Source organism: Mastomys coucha, chromosome X (genome assembly GCF_008632895.1).
Source record: "Mastomys coucha isolate ucsf_1 chromosome X, UCSF_Mcou_1, whole genome shotgun sequence".
Lineage (NCBI taxonomy): Eukaryota > Metazoa > Chordata > Mammalia > Rodentia > Muridae > Mastomys > Mastomys coucha.
Genome location: NC_045030.1, coordinates 133,195,783 through 133,202,704, shown reverse-complemented (window position 1 = coordinate 133,202,704; position 6,922 = coordinate 133,195,783). Strand labels below are relative to the sequence as shown.

General features: G+C 37.8%; 1 protein-coding gene across 7 annotated transcripts in view; it reads left to right on the top strand.

The window, feature by feature from the left end:
* Positions 1-6,922, top strand: part of Nup62cl (nucleoporin 62 C-terminal like) — a 57,938-nt gene that overhangs the window by 2,300 nt on the left and 48,716 nt on the right. The window contains exons 1-2 of one of the 7 annotated variants that reach the window (XM_031368713.1): positions 1,145-1,187; positions 3,390-3,425. The exons of 5 other annotated variants lie outside the window; for them this stretch is intronic. The gene's annotated coding sequence lies outside the window, so the exon portion shown is untranslated. Of the gene's footprint in view, positions 1-1,144; positions 1,188-3,389; positions 3,426-6,922 lie in introns of those variants that run through there. One more of the 7 variants, XM_031368685.1, reaches the window with a different exon arrangement.

Below are 6,922 nucleotides of genomic sequence, written 5' to 3'. Positions count from 1 at the left end.
TCCGAGGGTGGGGTGGGGGGGAAGCAGAGGGATCAGCCAGTATGATGCTTCCACGGAGTACTGTCGGAGGCCACCCTGCCTCCTAAGTCCCAGGAAAGTCTCAGGGCAGAGTGCCCAGGTGTGCGTGCCCTTAGTCGCTGATAGCGAAGTATCTTCATGTTAGAGGAGTTCCCCACGAATTACTTGATTTGATTTTGAGTAAAGGAGAAAGGTAGGAAAAATGGGGTAAAATTAACTTGGATATATGATACCACCTGTAAGCTAGGAGACATAGGATGGTTTTAATATTTTTTGTTACCCAAGGAATGGAATTCGATTACTAACATACTGAACTACTGCCCTTGACTCAGCTACGATGCTTTTCATAACTTCATCGCATATGGCAAAGGGGAAGTGATAACGAAGTTTTAGTAATTTATTACTCTGCTTGTTATTTTGCAAGATAAACAAAAATAAGGGAGTGGGGTACTTAAATTATTGACTTTTTAGCCAAATAAGCAATACCATAATTCCCTTTATTACTGTGGATAATCGCAGATTAAATAAATACCTTTCATGTTGTTAAGTCTCAGATCCTTCTCCAGAGTGTTATATATATTTTGCTATCTCGGTTGGTTTCCTTGTTTGGTCTTTGCTGTGTCCCCTTTCTCCATTAATTCTACAGCTGTAATATTCAGCCACTGTTTTGGAAATCTTTTGACGCTGAGTTATAGAAGGAAATACATTTTAAGAACTGGATGTAAGGGATTATGTCTGTACTTCTGAAAGCACTAGACTGAAGGAGGAAGATCACAAGTTCAAGGCCAGACTGAACTAAGTAGCAAGCCGCTTTCTTTAAAAAACAAAACAAAAAACAAAAAAAAAAACAAAAACAAAAAACAAAAACCAACTTTATATTGTTTCTGTAGTACACAGACAATATAATTGACATGTTTGTAAAAATCAGTATTATGTGCAAGTACAGTGTAACAGTTTATATTTTTTAGGTATAGACATGATCTATTAATAAATCATATTTCTTTGTGGAAAAATACTGGCCTTACAGCACTGGGTTTCAGACTTTTGTATGCCCTTACTGAGTTTACCAAACCCGCAGATTGTTCTGGAATACTCTGGAAATTGGTTCGGTGTCTTTGCAGCACAGTGGCAGATGTAAAGGTGTTCAGTCCCCCTTCCCACATGGAAAAGTAAGTGCTTTTTATCTTAGGGATATAATAGACTCTTCAAGATTTGGTTTGCCCCTACAAGATGGAGTCCAGTGCCCAGAGCGTTGTTTTCCAGGAGGCTGAGGATGTAGAAAATGGTGGCTCCCAGATCTGAGATAAACCTCCCAGGACTTGCAGACAGAAACTTCTAGGTTGCGAAACACTGTGACCTGAGAAGCTAAGTGACTTGCCTAGATTCCTCATGTCAGTGAGTGACTCTCAGAGAATAATAGGACTCCCTTGACTAACTTGATTAAGTCCAATCGTCCCCTCTAGCCTGCTTTAATAGTAGATCAGATCTAGAGGGAAGAGAAGTACAGAATGCTTCCCTTGCTTGCCTAGCCTGAGTACTGGGAGCTGAATTTGACTTTTAATTCTGTTCTAAAGTCATGAAATTTGAATGTTGTAAAAGATTGAGCCAGATATATCTGAAGGTTTCTGTGTTTCTAGCTGTAGAAATGGGATATCACTTAGACAATTTTTTTTAGAATATACAAAACCACCTTTAAACGCTGGTCAAATAATTGATTATACCAACATTCAAAGAAATTAAAGATGAAACTTTCTCCTATACCTGTATCATAATGGCATACTCTTATTCCCCACATTTATCCACATAATTCCAGATTTTATACAGGATTTTGAGCCTTGTTTACAAGTTTGGTGTTTACTTGTTTGTTTAATATTGTCCTGGGGGGATTTTTTTAGTGTGTTTAATATTCTTTAAATTTTGCCTTAAAAAACTAACAATATTCTAATTAGTGACTTGGTTTTAACTTATTTAGCCTAACTAAACCAGCAACAGAATTTCCAAGTTTTTTGTGTTACAAACTAATAGTATAAAATCTTGATTATTTATACAACTTGAGCCTTCCATTCTGTTGGACTTAAGAAGCCAAGACAGGGAAGGCCAGAGGTCTGGACTTGCATGGGAGTGTCTGTCCCCCTTGCACATTTGAATTTGGCTATCTAGTTTATTATGCTCTCAAGCAGCAGCGATTAGCTATGGTGTCTTTTGGATACAGTTTTAAAAACCAAATAGACATTTTCAGAATGATTTTTAAAATATATGAATCATAGAAGACTCAAGGAGACTCAAGTGCCTTAATAACACTCACACTGATTAGCTTTCTTTATGAATATCTTCTTCAAAGATTACATCTATTAATTTTTAAATTAATTTTTTTCCAAGTAGCCAATTAAGTTGACTACAAGAAAGGGTATAATTGATCTTAGAGCACACCTCCCTCTTCAGACCACACACACTATATTTTTTTGTCCCTCTATATTCTAGAACACTAAGTAATCCCTCTTATAAAAGTTATGAGATACTTTTTTTTTTTTTTTTTTTTTGTATTTGACTGACAGCAAGGGCTCACATGTTGTCAAGGAGACCAGAAGGCCTCAGGTACCCTGAAACTGGGGTTACAGTGAGTGAGCTTTCTGATTTGGGTGTTGGTATCCAAACTTAGGGCATCTTTAAGAGCAGTAAACCTTTTAACTTAACTGTGGAGCCATCTCTTCAGTCCCAAAATGCTTTTTTTTTTTTTTTGGTTTAATTTTATTCCTTGAGAATTTTGTGCGATGTATTTTGATAAAACCTATGACCACCCTCCAACTCTAACCTTTCCCTTTTTAAAATTAAAAACAAGCCTACATTTATTTTAATTTTCTATTTATTAATGGTGTGATGGCTGAGATGGCTTAGTGGAACTGGCTGCTCTTCTGGAGGATCCAGGTTCTATATCTAGCACCCACATGATGCACAGGATTGGGCACAGCCTTTTCGAATTCTAGTTCCAGGGTATTTTACCCTCTCTTCTGGACTCCAAGAGAACTACAGGCATGTGGTACACAGCCAGACAAGACACATAAAGTAAGCAAATAAAAAAAATTGGATGTGGTGGCACATGCGTGCTACCTCAGCACTTGGGAAGTATTAGGCTTAAGAATTAGAACTTCACCTTTATCCGGGCTGGCTGTCTAGTTGAAGGGTAGCCTTAGGTACATAAAACCCTGTATTTTTTTTAATGTGGGTGTGTCTAGAGGGGTGCCTCAAGAGTTAAGAGCACTGGCTGCTCTTGCAGAGAACCAGGGTTCAAGTCGCAGCATCCCATGTCACAGCTCACAGCTCTCTGTAACTCCAGTTCCAGGGGATCATATGCCCTCATTTTGCCTCCACAGGGTCCAGGAGCACGAGTGGTACAGACATACGTACAGGCAAGCAAAGCATCCATACACATTTTTTTTTTTTACTTTAAGAAATTCTATTAACCTGATCTATTTGTTTTTCTAAGATGTAAGATGATATTTTTAACATGTTTAAATGCTACATGCTTCCTCATTTTTTTTCTTTTTCTTTCCCTTCCTTCCTTCCTGGTTTGTTCTTATTCTCCTACTCTCTACCTTCATTTCATTCTTTTTACTTTTTCTATGTCTCCGTAGAACTTTTGGGACCAATTTTCTAAATGTAGACATCTTTGAAGCACTCTTGCTTTAATGTGTTTTATCATTTGACTTATTTACCAGTTGTGTTAAATATTTTACTCTCTTCCCCTCCTCCCAACTCTCATAATTCCTCCTCTAACCTTTTATATGCTCTGCACACTCGCCTCAATTCTTTTATCCCTTTGCAAGGCACCCCTGAGTCTTCCTGCTCTGCAAAGTCTCTCTTGGGTTCCCCTCCTCCAAGACCTCCCTCTTTTGAGTTTTTCCCACCTTTCCTTGATAAATACTACCTTGCTCTTTCCTTTTCTAATATTCTAACTGCTAGGGTCATTCACACACACACACACACACACACACACACACACGCCCACACACACACTCACACACACACACACAAACACACAGGAGATTTGCTGCATAACAATTTACAAGCTTTTCCGATATCACACATTTTGTCCCTGTTTGTATTCACTGTGCAGATGGACCTTACACATACTCAGAAGCAGTATAGCACTGAGAGGCACACCACCAGCATCGCACTTATAATTTTTGAAGACTCGTTCTTTGAGGTTTAAAAATTGTTATTATTATCATTTTAGGTAGCATACAAATTATGTTTTCATTGTGACGTTTTCTATGGCCATCCTATTATAATTTATTCAAATCACACATGCCCTTTAGCTTCTCTTCTCCTACTACCCCTCCCCCAAGCTCGCTTTCACGTCCTAAAGAGTCCTGCTTTTGTCTTGGTCTTAAGGGTTTTGGTTTGCTTTGTTTGCTTTTGTTTTTGTTTTACGTTTTCTACCTCTTGAAATTAAGTTCTGATCTCAGAGCTTTCAGACATTCTAGTACAAATGAGTGGAAATGTACTTTGTGAGCAAGAAGAGATCCTAAGAACCTTCTGCCCCATAAGATGTTTACTATGAACTCAGAACTGGCACACTATATTCAGAAGCTTATATTTGACTTTGACATGGAGTGCAATGACAATTTTATACATGTGATTCCTTCGAAATGTGTGTACCAATTCCACCTTTCTCCAGCTGTTGCTTACCAGTGACGGGTTTAAAATAAACTCACAGTAACTAGAATAGAGTCGTCATCCAGGTATGTTTTGAGAATTAGGTTTTCTGACTTTCGTCTTCAGTGTTTTTTCTATAAGGCTTTATATCTTAGTAGAATCAGAGCTTTCTTCTGCAAATTTGTGCTCTTTTGCCTTCCTGCTTTGGTAATGAATGGTATGCTAAAGAATCATACACTGCATCAGAGGTGGTTATTCATAGAAACGGCTTTATTACTTGATAGTCACATTTTGTGCATTTTCTGGCCAGACCCTTTCATCATGATGTTCCCGAGGAGGAAGAAAAGTGCATTCATGGAACTCGAAGGTTGTCAAGTAGCTAGGCATTTTAAAGAAAATGCTATCTCCAAGGAAAATAGCTTATTTGCTTCTAAGAAGGTGGGAACAATTTTTAATAAATTATATGACCGAGTTTCTATGGTGGTTACCTCTCAACAGTTATCGTCAAAGAAATGTAGGGAAATAATGGTACAAATAATCCAAAACAAAATGTTTATACCTGGAGAGACAAAAGCCCCTACACATTGGTGCTAAAATGACTTCTAATAGGTACCCAGGCTAGAATTCATCTTTCTTCCTTTTGAGGCACACACATTTATCTTCCTAATGTTATGTGCTCAAGTTATTATCAAAATACAATTATTATGGCCATTTCCTTCGCTTAATAGTTGTTTCCCTTTGGGAAATGTGTGTGGTGTTACAGTGTGAGTTTTCCCAGCTACAGAATCGTGATCAGAATTCCCTTCTAGGAGTTATTAAAGTTAAGGAACAGTTTACATTTTCCCATTGATAATTAGTCTCTGTTTATAGGAGATTCGTGAGTTTGAGTGGCAGACTGTTGTTTTCTGAAGTGTCTTACCGTCATTTATTGATCCTAGATCTGGGTTCTACTACCCAAAATGTTCCTAAGGTCAAAAAATGACACTTGATAAGCTACCGTGTAGTTAATTTGCATGCTGATAAATAAGATGATTTTTATAATTGAAATTCAATTTATGTTCAATTTCTTGCCCAGCTGAAAGTGTTCTATAAGTACGCAGGATTTGCTGATCCTTCACTGACAACATCAGGATAACCCCGTATTAGTTTTTGGAAAGCTTTCACATAGCACTTCGAATTAAATTGAATTAGATAAAGTAATTTATGCAGAGTCTTTAGTGAATTTATTTTAAAAAAAAAATTTTGATTTCTCACCTAGTGGAACCAGCAAAATTTAGAAATGAGGAAAGAGATACACCCATGCATTTGGGTCCAGCAGAGTCTGGCAGGTATTCACACTCAGTGAAGCTGTTTCATTTCCCTCCAGTAATTTAGCTAATTTAAGAAGCCTTATTTAGATTGTATAGCCAGGCCGAGAACATCTGCCTGTTTCCAATAGCCCCCTAAGCGAGCCGTGATGAGTTCTCCAGGCATAGTTGGTTTCTGCAGAAGGCGTTTACCATTACTTTGAATGTGTGCGCTTCTGTTGAGTGAGTCATCCGAGATAGAATTGTAAACTGGGCTCAACAGGCAAAGCTGTAATTTACTTAAAGTTGCTAGGCCCGGTGGGCACAGAAAGGGGAGAAGCTAGCAGCAGCAAGGAAAAGGCAACTGAAGGACACAGACAGGTTTTCCCACTGATGGCCAGAGATAACGAGCACAGGCCTGGTTTCTCCTTTTAAAGAAAGTACTGACCTGCTCAGGGCCTGCAAAGTGTGTGCCATTGTCCTGCTTATCAAAATGAGGTAGGACCTTTGGATGGTCTTCACCTTTGCCAGAAAACCATAAATGAAACTATTTCCCATTAAAAGAATTTAGGAGAACCTAAATAAAGTTATATAAGTAGAATATATAACTTCTAAGTTTGGAAAAACTAATCAAGTAAAGAAAAGCCTACCAACCCAAATCTGTGGAAAGGATGAAAGGTACATAAGTCTTTAAGTACCTTTCAAATAAGAAACAGAAAGTAATAGTGAAGAAAAAGCTCACTTGTGTCAGTCCCATGAAATGTATAGCTGTTATATTCACTCATTAAGAGACAGTCATGATGTATTTTAATATTAACTTTTAATTAAAAAATAATCATACAATGTAATTACATCGTTTCCCCCTTTCCACGGAAATTGGGCCTATTACTGGAAACCTAGCCAAGTAAGTAGGACTAGTGAAGTCTGGATCTTGGAGAAGAATCTCCCACTGTAACTTTATT